The 12899-nt window shown below is 39.6% G+C and overlaps 1 protein-coding gene across 1 annotated transcript in view; it reads right to left on the bottom strand.

Annotated features, from left to right (window-relative positions):
• Positions 1–12899, bottom strand: part of ndrg2 (NDRG family member 2) — a 48532-nt gene that overhangs the window by 16042 nt on the left and 19591 nt on the right. The gene's annotated exons all lie outside the window — the stretch shown is intronic.

Genomic DNA, 12899 nt, shown 5'->3' with positions numbered 1-12899 from the left:
TGTTGTGTTAATATTTGTATAAAGTAACAATAAAACTAGAAAGTGCATCAACATTTCTTCCTAAGCACTTTACATAAGTTAATGCACCATTGTGTGATTGTGAGAAACAACAGCCAACAAACCAGCGGCTGATAACAATGTTGTCAAAGGGGGAAATGAAACTTGGTCAAGCGTGCCGCTTAATTTCAGGCGCCTTCACACCTTTACAGCGACAGCGTTTGTTACTGCACGTTACTGTCGCTCCACAGCAGCAACTAGGAGCTAAAAGCTGCTCCCGCGGGCATCGCAAAGGTGGAAGGAGAAGCTAAGCTTATTTAATTTCCCTGCATTGATCTTTGCACTGGTCTGGGAATTCAATCAGAGGCCCTCCCAGTCACGATTCCAGACATCCCACTGCCACAGGATTTTTAAAGTGCTACTTTCATGGTTAAAGAAATGGCAAAATAACAGTTCATCTGCACGATTCATTGATTCAGATGTTAGTATGTCACCTGAGACACACAAATTGATCTGGAGCAACCTTAGGGCTTTTGCATTTATTCTCGTACACTTTAGTTATCTGCAAGACCTGTTAATAGACTGCATTTTGCAGCAACACATACATAGGGACCTTTGACATGCAAATAACATCAAGCGACGCTCAGATCGGTGCAGTGGGAGAAATTCCACACTTTGACTTGCCGCTTGCAGCCATGTTCTATTTTACTTCCTTACATTATTGTGAGAATCTGACTTTTTAATCACAGCTTGCCCTGATTTATGGCACAAAACCAGCAGCAGCTGGAATACACACTGAAGGTCTGCAGCCTTGAACTGTTTGGGGTTTTCTTCCTCACTGAGACAAAGTAAACTGACAAACTGTCGCTCAGAAACCAAGTTAAGACATTTGATGTCGGATCATGTGGAGATGACAGCTGCACATACACACAGCGGGACATTTTTCAGAGTGGACAGCAGGTCTGTCAGCAAGAACTGCTTTGTATTACTACCATCCATGCTGTCATCTTACACTATTTTCTGTTATTTTGGAAAATTACCCACACTGAGAATCTCAAGTGCCACAGAGCAGCGATTTTTTTTGTGGTTTGGCTTGCAGCATTTACCGAGGCTGAAAGGAAGTGAGCGCGCTCAGGTTGTTATTGTGCCTATCTGAAAGCATTGTGCTCAATCTGACATTTAAACGTGGAATAGGGGACCTTGTGACATCACTTTTTGTGCGAGCGTGCCCGTGCGCAATTCATGCTCCCATAAACCGATGACTGTATTCTGTCTGCAGATTATTAAAGGAAGCGGGTGAGTGGGGGTGGGGGAGATTGCAAGTTCATGTGTGTGTCCTTGTGTGCGTGTTCGCTCGCATCAGAAAATGAACTGCTGGCCCCGAGGGAGCTGTGTGTCTCTCTCTTTGCGTCGCGCACGGAAATGATTAGTCACCAAAGAGCCCCAGCACACACACACACACACACACACACACACACACAAACCCTCAGTTCCTCCATTGTTGACCATCCATCTCTCCTCCACTCCCTTTACATTCATCTGTGTATTAGTTTATTGCATTTATCAGCATCTTATTTTTTATCACCCCTGCCACTGTGCCTGTGTCTCTCTCTGCCTTTCCTTCACTCAGTATCAGTTTCGCACTGACAGCCACTCAGTTGAGGCATCCACTGATTTATTTTATGATTTTATTGCATCACTTCAGCCTCTGGAAGCACTCAGATTTGTCCTCCTCAGCATTTGTGTTTCGGAGAAAGCAGCATCTGTTTACCAGCCTCCTGGATGCTGGACTGGGATATAATAGTTTTGGCTGAAGAGGAAAAGGAAAAAAAAAAATGAACAAAAAATTTTAATCATCTAATGGCGAGAAAATCCTGCAGACAGATTAGAGTCAATTGATCTGTGAGCCAACAGATATCAGTCTACAAAATTGTATACAAATCCATTTTAGTGCCGTAACTACCTACAGTTTTGTTGTCGTTATCAATTATTCACTGAACGGAGGCTGTCTGCGGTTTGGGCAGGCACACATGTCTGCTTCTTCACCTCGTTGCTCCATATACCGTCCTGCCATGTGTGTCCTCGTGCTATATGTGACACTATACAGGCAGCTTGTATTTGGCACTCAATCAGTCTGCCATTCTTCACTGCTCCTGAAATGCAATTCTGTAAAATCATGCAATGCACAATGTCTTACATACTTCCTATGCTTAGCAGACAACTGCATAAACTGCTCATAAAAGCTGGAGTCTTTTAATATTTGGTCATTTTGGCTACAAACTAGCCCACAATTACCTAAATAAATGTGAATTTGTTTTTTCACACATAACTAATTCATTAAATCGCCATTTATTGACTGAAAAATCATTAACAACTAAGACAGATGCCCAGAATTTTATGGCTCCAGCTTCCTAATTATCTGCTGCTTTCCTTTTGTTAACATGGAAATGTTGTCTGACAAGATAAGTGTCAGTTAATGAAGAACACAAATGGCTGATTAATCAATAAGAACATAATTTAGGCCATTATCACAGAAGAATCGATCAATTTACAATGAACATACAATTCAACAGGCAGATTATTAAGACAGAGCAATTAAAACATTTAAAGACAAGAACACCAACAGACTGCAGTGAGTGGATTAATCAGCCACATATGTTCAGTGAATTACACTTTGAGACAAAGAAAGTAGGTTAGTTTTAATTAGAGCTCAACTGATACTGGGATAATTTCCCGGTAAGTACTGGAGTTTGATCAATACAGAATTTAAGACCAGTGTCGGTACTGATATTTTCTCATTTGAAAATCTGAAAGGTATTTATTTTTAATTTATCAGCTGTTAAAAATACCGATTCCAATTGATCGGGAAATAATAACACTGGCATTAATCAGTAAGGTCGATTATTCTTGTTATCAATATATAGGAAAATATCTTTAATATACACATTCAGTATGTGAGGAGTAATTTTAGAAAGAAAATAACGGGATCGTTGATCATTAAGTTTCTAGCAACATATTTAAAAACAAGAAAACAGTGAGACACTGCTGGCTCTGCTCGACCAGAAGTTCAGGATGCTGCAGATAGTTCTAAAAGTATTGTAAAAAACTGACTTTTGTACAGACAATAAGGGAGAAAAAGACAACCAACACACAGGTGATTTTCACATTTTTAAAAAGAATGTATTTTTGTGTGAATCGTGAAAATGATTAGGCAGGAGAAGAGACATGGCAGGAGGCGTGCAGCTGTAATACTTCATAGATCGATGTGAACACACTTTAATCAACTTTAATGCAGGCCCAGGAATTTTTATAAACATCAGAAGAATGCTAAATTTGATGCTATCTTACAAAAAGCAAAAAGTAAAAAATAATAGAGAAGTACTAAAGACTAAGCTCTCCAACCCACCCCCATCTCTTAGATGTCCAGCGGGTATATCAAGCCTGTTTCTGGACTGTGGCTTTGCCAAAGACTTTGACTGCTTCACTGGGGATTTAATGCCTTTAGCATCTGGCACAATAACACATGCACTGATGCAAATACAGGATGTGAGCACTTGGACTAGATGCTACTTCATCTGGGGTATTTTCACTTCACTGCTATCAAATCCACACTGACTGAAATGACAGAGGAAATGGTGTTTGTGAGTCTTAAGCGTACTATGGTATTTATAAAAGAGGCACCATGAGGCTATTTTGAGAGGCTTATAAACAGAACTGGAATATTCTATGTAGAAACAACCTGATCCCAAATGCAACTACAAGATAGGACTCAAGTTAGTGAAGTGTGTTACCTAAAAAAAAGGGCAGTTTTAGGAATTTAAAATGACAATATAAAGACATACACACAAGCCCAAAGTCTCTGTTTTGTAATTTTGCACATTATGATCGCGCTTAGCCTTAATCCTGTCCTGCTTCATATGTAGATTACTGTGCCACAGCTTGTCCCATGTTATTATCATTGGTCTGACATGTCAGGATATGCCTGCAAAGTATATTTGTTTTTGTGAGTCTTTAATTGTGTTAATAGGTCTCTTGTATTTTTAAGGGAAAGTATTGCGTTTCTCCATAAAAGAGATCACTAGCAGCTATGCAGAGTAGTTATTTTCCATGAAACAAAGACAGATACCATATTTAGCACAAAGATGACTTCTGTAGGCAATGATTGCTTTACTTTTATTGCCCTCCTAGATCAATAATCATTTAGTGAATCAAGCTGCTTTAGCTGTTTTGTTAAACCAATAATCCATAACTGAAAAATAGGAATGACGTTAAAGCCTTGATGTATTACGTCAAGAATGTAAAACTTACAATATCAACAGTAGATTCGGGTTTGTTAACCACCAGGTTCATATGATTTTCACTGGCCCAAAAAGCTTTTCATGAAATGCACAATTGTTGGAAAAAGTGTGTCTGCATGACAGCAAATACATTTCTCAGTGCATTAAAAAAATTAAAATTCTGATTATAATCATAGCTTTTTATTTTGCCTGAAATGAACCTGGCCCAATTCTCAAAAACTGTATAAGACCAAGTCATTTTTCCCACTGATAGGTCTGCTGGCTGATTGATTAGAGCCCTATATAGGGATATTATCGGATATAGGGCATTATCGGATTAGACCGATACAACACTTGGTACTTTTAAATTCCATATTCCGATATAGATACTAGAGGTGGGAATCGCCATACATCCCACGATATGATATCATCACAATACTTAACGCACAATACGATATTATTGCAGTCTCACAGTCAGTCTTTCTCTCATTTCAGTTTTATTGTTGACAAACTGAACAGTTTGTATTACAGTCTAGTCCAACTTAACTGAATGCAACCATCTGGTACAATTATAGCTATTCTGAACTATGCAATTTATGAAAACTATGCAGCCCATTCAGCAACTGAAGAATTTGAAAGCAAATTAAAACAAAATATAATTTTACATTAAATAAAAAAGTTTTAAACTTAATTAAAATAAAACATGTCTTAAATGAAAATAAGTAAACTGTCATGTTTATTGCTGCCAAAAAAAAGTTAAACACATTTGGACAGTGAAGGAATGTCAGGATTCTTGCTCAGAAAAAGGATCAACATGCTCTGAAGTCAGAGCACAAAAACCTTTTTTGTAACAAAATATCGATTTCTGCTGTCCCTGTATTGATACATTATTAGCAAACAAAATATCACGATACTACACAGTATCGATTTTTTCCCCACCCCTAATAGATACTGATATATTTTTTCCAGGGTGTTTCCCAAATTTCTTTTTTACCTTATATATTTGCCTTTGTTATAAATCTTATTGATCGATCAGCAAATGGCTAATATCAACCAATACTGGCATTATAAATCAGACTTGCTCTAACACAGAGTTCCCAGCACTAAAACACTTGATTAATGATCTGCACACACACAGAAAATGACCCCATGTAAACCTGTGATTTACAGCAGCGTCATGCAAAGACATGGCAAAGAATATTGCTGTCTATTAATACAAGTCTGAAATGTTGATTAGCTAAAAAATGTGTATCAGATTTCTTTATATGTGGAAGCCTTTGGCTCCTTTTTCTTTTGCTCTCCACTGCTCACTGCATTGGGCTGATAATTAATTCCCTGTTGGTTTGTCATTTCTGGAAATGTCTTTCATATTTCATGCAGTCGTTTTTCCATTGTTGATGCAAATATGTAGATTAGTAGAGCTTTAAAAGAGTCATCAAGCTCAATGTCAAACGTTAATTAGTTGAATAATGAATCAAATAAGCACAGAACACATTTAGGACATCAGTGTGGTGACAGGTCTTCCATGCTTGCTATGACAAAAGAGTAAATTCAAAAGCTGGTAAATACTGTTTTTTGTTTTGCTTTGGGGTTTTTTTATTTTTATTTTTTGGGGAAGATTCTAGGGCTGCACGATTAATCGTTAGAAAATTGCGATCTCAATTTATACTATCTCATTTCCAAATGACAACGATTTAAAAAAAAGACGACGACGATTGTACCGCATTTTGATCCGGGACATAATCTGCATGAAAACAAGCACTCACTCTTCCTGCTCAACAAATGACAAGGGCGGAGCCTTATACCATGTGATACAGAAGCCGTCAGGGATGACGAGAAAGTGACAGGAGAAAATCCGTCCCGGTCAACCACCCAAACATCAATAACGGGAACCTTATACAGCGCTTCCCTATACACGTCGAACTTCCACAGGCACAAATAAATTACAGAGGCTATTACTTATCACCTGACCAAAGATATGGCTCCCATCAACACTGTGCAAAACGAGGGATTTAGGAAAATGATCAACACCCTAGACAAACGCTACACATTGCCATCCCGAAACCATTTTTCTATTGTTGCACTACCTGCTCTATACACGCAGTGTCGAGCAACGGTGGAGACGGGATTTCAAGCAGTACAACATTTTGCGGCAATGACAAAATGTGAAACATTTGTGGTTTTTATGTTTATTTATTGTTTTTATGTTCAGTCTCAACTGTTACGAAGTTGATGTGCAGTTAATAAGCGCAATAAATATTTATACTGGAAAAGAAAATCGTGAGAGAATCATGATCTCAATTCTAAGCAAAAAAATCGTGATTCTCATTTTATGCAAAATCGTGCAGCCCTAGAAGATTCCCAAACCAATGGCTGTTCACTTAGTTGGAGGTCTTTGTAATCAAAGACTGAGTTTTTTTTCTTCTTCACTGGAGCAAAATCTCATCTTAACACTTTGGACTGCAAGCTGTCATTTTATAAATATGCAAAGGCCTGACTGTTCACGCAGCAACAACAGCTATCACAGCATATAACAGAGACACTCTGATTGCAACACACTTAGAGAGACCTTCATTCTCCATTAAGCATGCCGCTGCTCCGCTCTATATCAGCAAGTAGTTGTCTGCTACTATATTTGTCCAAAATGATCAAAAATCTGGTATTTGGAGCCTTTAATTACGCACTGTGGGAGCAATTAAAGATAATATATTTAGCACTGTAGGCATAAAGACCGCTGTGGCTGAATACTGCTGAATCATCACATAGTGCTCAGCAGCCAGTAGTAAAGGAATCTAAATGATCTTCAGGAATACAAGCTGCCAAAAACAGCAGTCACATGACGACCTTGTGCATCAGTAAAAATGGACATTACGTCTCATGTAACTCACTTTTACATTTAATCTGATCTCACTTACACACACACACTTTTTATATACAGCTTCCCGGCGCTCTACTATCATCCATCTTTCTTTATCTGTGCCTCTCCGAGTCAGTGTGTTCGTTGTGTTTTAGAGCGTGTGATAACTGCTAAACTGCACAGGAGGCAGCGTCTGTCACCATAGAAAGAGAAAGATGGAGAGAAACAGACAGATTTGCATGAAGAGCAAGAAGTGAGGGAACGTGGTAAGCTTGCCTTTCATTTGCCTCTACTCTGCTTCCACCCAGCAGCTATCAGAAAACAGCTGTTTGGTTGTTGCTTAGAACAGGTTCATTGTCTAATCAGGTTGTGTCACATAATTGCTTCAACTAAATGAATCCAACCTTGTTTTATACACATTCCTAATCATGCAGCGCGATGGCAGCTCACTTGTTTACCGTTAGCGGGCCCACTCAGTCCAGTGTGTCACGTTGGGTTTCTGTCAATCCTTGCTGTCATTCCTGCTCCCTTCCCCCCTTCTTTTCCTCATCCTGCTCTGTCACACTGACTCCATCTCTTCGTCCTTCAGCACAATGCAATGTCACCACGCGGTGACTTCAGATTGATGCTGCCAGCAAAGGTTGATTGCAGCTACATAACACCAGAGAGGTTTCACTGAAAAGCCTTTGTGACCACTTTGGGATTTGGGAAGATTAAATAAACAACCAAAAAAAGAGACCTGAAGTAAAAAATTAGAGTTTCTGAATTTTGCAAGCAGAGATCAGAGATCAGTGGGTTTGTAATGGATCAGTACTGGTTTTTAAATTGGAGAGAGGTACAACAGCAAATGTCTACAGCCTTCTGTAAAACACGGTGGAGGCTTTGTCATTGCTCCGGGCTGCATTTCAGTCAATGGTGTTGAGATCTCGTCAAAATGGATGGAATTATGAACACAGAAAAGTACTAGAAAGCATACCTGGTTAGAAACACATCCAGTGGAACACAATCAGTCATGGATTGGCCTTCCCAGAGCTCGGACCTCAACATCATTAAAGCAAAGTGGGATCATCTAAAGGGAGCCAACAGCCAAATAAGAGCTTTAAACGGACTTGAATGTGGGCTAAAGGAATAACAATAACCTTCTTCCCCGGAGATAATGGTGATAAATATCCTGGCATGGTAAAAGTTTTCTGGAACAAACATTATCAGAGAAAATGCTGGCAAACTTACATTTTTTAAGTTTGGCATGCACCAACTCTAATATCTACAGCCCGTCCTCATCTTTTTCCACCTACTCAACTTTTGCATTAGTACCAAACAAACTGCCAGCACTTGAACAAAAAACAACATAATCATGCAAAGTACAAACCAGAGTACTTCAGGCATCCTCTAGCTGTATGCACCTGATGCTTCATCATATTCCTACTCCAGTGCAGCTGCATGTGCTACTAGCTTGTATGCACACTTTAGTGTCTACAAAGGCTGGCCTGCATAAACCTTGTGAAACACCTCCACAATACATAAAACTTCCCAAGCCTGCTGATAGCGAGGCAAATAAAAACACCCCTTCTGACAATGATGTTCAAGAAATACTGGTAAGTTTACAGCGCACTGTCTATATATCCACTGAACTGGTTTCTGTCAGCATCATTTTCAATCCCTACTGTTTTTCTTATTTCCTTTAGAAGACTACAAGGTGTAGTCTGGGTTATACTGACACCTTTACACACAGCTAGTTAGAAGTAAATCATGTCTTCTCAATGTTTTGACTTAAAGAAAACATTAAAATATCATGTGAACAAGGTCAGCCAACAGCGATGCGTATTTATAAATGGACTTTGCGGCACTGCAAGAGTAAAAAGCTTTTGCCAACAGACTCAGCTGCCAGCAGTTAGAGACACAGAGGCTTGTACTCATGCCATCAGAACAAGCAATTTGGTGGATTTTTCTTATATCATAAACACAAAAGAGAATCCTATAGAGTAAAAGCATCCACATAAAAAAAGACAAATAAAAAAGCTGATTTTTTTTTTTTTGCTTTGATCAATCATCAACCGTCAAATTTTGTTTGCTGAGCTGGCAAACCAAGTTGCTGACCAACAGGGAAAGTTTCCCTCGCTCCAGCTGCCCTCTTTCTTTCTTCTCTTAATTTAAACTCTCTCTTTCTCACAGCTCTATACTCTTCTCCATCACTCTCCATCCATCTTTGTCCACGATGCTGACTTTTCAATCACCTTCCTCTCGATTCCTGCCAATCATCGCTCCCCGTTCTGTGTCACTGCAGGTCTTTGTCTCATTTCTCCCATCCTCTTTCTGTCTCTTTCACCACCCAACAGCAAGTGAGAAAGTTGAAAAAAAAAGGCAAACGTTTCCACTGGCACCCTCTTTTCTTTCATTTGCTCTCACTCTGCTGCCACCAGTGTTTGCAGTTCTGAACAAAAAGGGGCGACCAGACACTCAAATTCGCACACGCATCCAGACACATAAACACTGAAAGTAGGGCATTGAGCATTAAGGTGACCTATATTGGGAATGTAGGCTGAAGGTTGAAATTCTGAAAGGTTAAACCAGTGGCATCTGGCGGACATGCGCGGCCGCTTCAACGTGTGAAAGCGTCGCTATCGAGGAGATGAAAACATGAGAGGGTGATGAGTGGCAGGAGGTTGAGGGATTAATATTTGTCTCTTCACAGTTCGTGACATTTTTTAAAAAGACAGCTGTTTGGGGAAATATGACTCAGGAACAGCATTCTTCATGTGCTCAAACTCATGTAGGATTTTAAAACCATTTTTTAAACTGGCGAAAATAATCTACCAGTCAAATGAATAACTCGAATAAAATTATAATTCAGTCACGGGGAGTTTGTTTTACCCTGTTTTACTGTAGGTTGAGTATGTGGAATGACATGAAAGCATAGATCCACCCTGCTTTGCTATAACAGTGTAGGTTTGTGGTGGTGTAATGGTACATGGGGATTATTTCCTTGGCCACTTAGTACCAAATGAGCAGTGATTAAATGTCACAGCTGACTTGAGTGTTGTTTCTGACCAGCAGTGTTGGGTGTAATGTGTTGCAAAGTTGATTAAAGTAACTCATTACTGTAATCACATTAGACCTGTTCAGTAACTTTTTACTGTACTAAAGTCAGTATCTTGATGCATGCTCAATCACCCAGGTAAGTAAATCTCCAAAAGTTGATTCTGTTCATCTCAACGTAGCGTTTGGCCATTCCCCAACTCTCTGTGAATGGTACTCATGGCCATTGATCAGTGGGTTTTGGTCAGTGGTTGTTGATCCATGGTCATGAGAATTTGCATAATTAAGATTAAGGAACTGACCTCCCAGCCCATTGTTCCTTCAGTGGGCTGGTTTCAGTCATTATGCAAATGTACTGTTTATAAGATTGGGGAAACCTGCAGTCAGCTGAGACTGAAGAAGTCACTTGGATGAGTGACGAAACGTTTCTCCCACAAAACGCTACGTCCAGATGAACATAATCAACTTTTGGAGACTAAACTCAGTAATTACATAAAAGATACAAATATGTTGTTACTTGTGTTACCAAATGCAGAAAGAAAGAAAGAAAATCAATATCTTCCTACGCACTTCGACTACAACCAGCTGATTTCAGTTTGTGTGCAGCAGAAGGAAATTGGTAGAGCGATATGGATCTTGAGGAGCAGTGATAGTGACAGAAGCAGGAGGTTGTGTTGGTGTGTTGGGATGTAGCCTCAGGTTTATATTGTTCAATGGTAATCACGTGACCATGCATTTCAGGTCATTTCACAGAGAAACGAGTAAGTAATGTAACAAGTTTTGTAACAAATTACTTTCTCCGGTGAGTAATCAAGTAACATACTGCTTTATTTAAAAAAAAATAAAAATAACACGTAAAGTGTAATACATTGCTTTCCTTGAGTAAAAACCCCAGACACTGCTATGCCATATCACATCTTCCACAATAATCAATTTTTATATGATACAAAATTGTCATATTTTTCTATTGTTGGTATAGCAACACCATGCGTTAACGTTCCCTGATGCATACAACAACAAGATAAGCCTGGGCATAAAGCGAGAGCTGTATGTCAGCTATGGCAGCAGTCCCCAACCCCCGGGCCCCGGACCAGTACCGGTCCGTGAGTTCTTTGGTACCGGGCCGCGAGAGTTGAGGCTCAGGTGTGAAATGTGTGGTTTTCAGGGTTTTTATCAGTTTTCAGCGTTATTTTGTTATCGTTTTTATCATTTACTCGGTTTTCCTGGGTCTTTTCACGTGTGTTATGAATAACTCTTCTATTTTTCAGTAGAGATACTAGTTTTATTTTGTTGTATTTTTCTTACATCTTAAAGACACCTTAAAGGCACCATAAACCGGTCCGTGGCACAAAAAAGGTTGGAGACCGCTGAGCTACGGGTGACGTTTTAGCACCTACAGTAAAAAGGAAGCTGGCAGCTTGCAACGCAAATATAACCAAACCACTCTGTCAGTCACTGGTTGTACTTCATACAACAGGAAGTGCAACAACTAATTTAATAGTTGACACACGTTTGAAGCTTTGTAAGATCCCAAAAGACGCAGGAATAAGTAGTAGGATTTAAGGGTGTAATAACGGGCTGAAACAGAAGGTGGCAGCACTGCATGTACAAGGATGCCAGCTTCCATTAAACACCACAGAAGAAGAAGCAGTCTCCGGTATCTTAGCTGTGTCCAAATTCAGGGGCCTCATCCTCCGGAGGCCGCGTTTGTAGGCCGATTACGTTATAGCGATGCGACAAAGGTTGTCCAAATTTGAAGACTGCAGCCGACAAATGTGTCCTTCATTTCCCCAGATTTGAAGGACGGGTCGGGTGTATCCTTTGTGGCCCAACCTATCCCAGAATTCATAGCGCGGCCAAGTCAATTCCAGTTTCCAACAATGGTGACATCTACTTAGTTTTAATATTACTCTTATTTTTTTTTTTAAATTAGTTTTATTTGTTCCTGAGTAAATCAATTTGGCTGAGATTAAAGTTATAGTTTTCACACAGCTAAATAAACGCCACACAGAAAACTGATTAAACAGAAGTGTGAGATGGTCGAGAATTTACGCCAATATCCTGTTATATTCTAGATCAGGGGTGTCAAACTCAAATACACAGTGGGCCAAGATTCAAAACTGGAACAAGGTCACGGGCTAACGTTAATATTTATTGAAAAAAAAATCTTCCTCCAGATATAAGAATGAATCTCTTCTTATGGACTCAAACAAGTTTTACTGAAAAACTGAATATGGAACAAGCAAAGCTTAATACTAAACAATATATATATTAGCTGTATAATACCAGTAGGCCAGCTCTAATAATAATTTGGTATGGCTTCGCAGGCCAAATGTAATTAGGCTGCGGGCCAAATTTGGCCCGCGGGCCAGAGTTTGACACCTGTGTTCTAGATAGAAAGGAATAGATGGACGAGTTTATTAAACTTCACTGAGACACTAAAAGCTGTAAGGCAGGGGTCCCCAATCCCAGTCCACGAGGGCCGGTGTCCTGCAGGTTTTAAATGTGTCCTTGATCCATCACAGCTGATTTAAATTGATAAATTACCTTCTCAATGTGTCTTGAAGTTTTCCAGAGGCCTGGTAATGAACTAATCATGTGATTCAGGTGTGTTGACCCAGGGTGAGATCTAAAACCTTCAGGGACACTGGCCCTCGTGGACTGGGATTGGGACCCCTGCTGTAAGGTAATGATAGTTATATAAGAGCACATGCATGCTGGTGCAATAAGCT

The sequence above is a fragment of the Neolamprologus multifasciatus genome, chromosome 3, assembly GCF_963576455.1.
Source record: "Neolamprologus multifasciatus chromosome 3, fNeoMul1.2, whole genome shotgun sequence".
NCBI classification, from domain to species: domain Eukaryota; kingdom Metazoa; phylum Chordata; class Actinopteri; order Cichliformes; family Cichlidae; genus Neolamprologus; species Neolamprologus multifasciatus.
The sequence above is the reverse complement of the archived record's forward strand: the minus strand, read 5'-3'. Positions and strand labels throughout refer to the sequence as shown.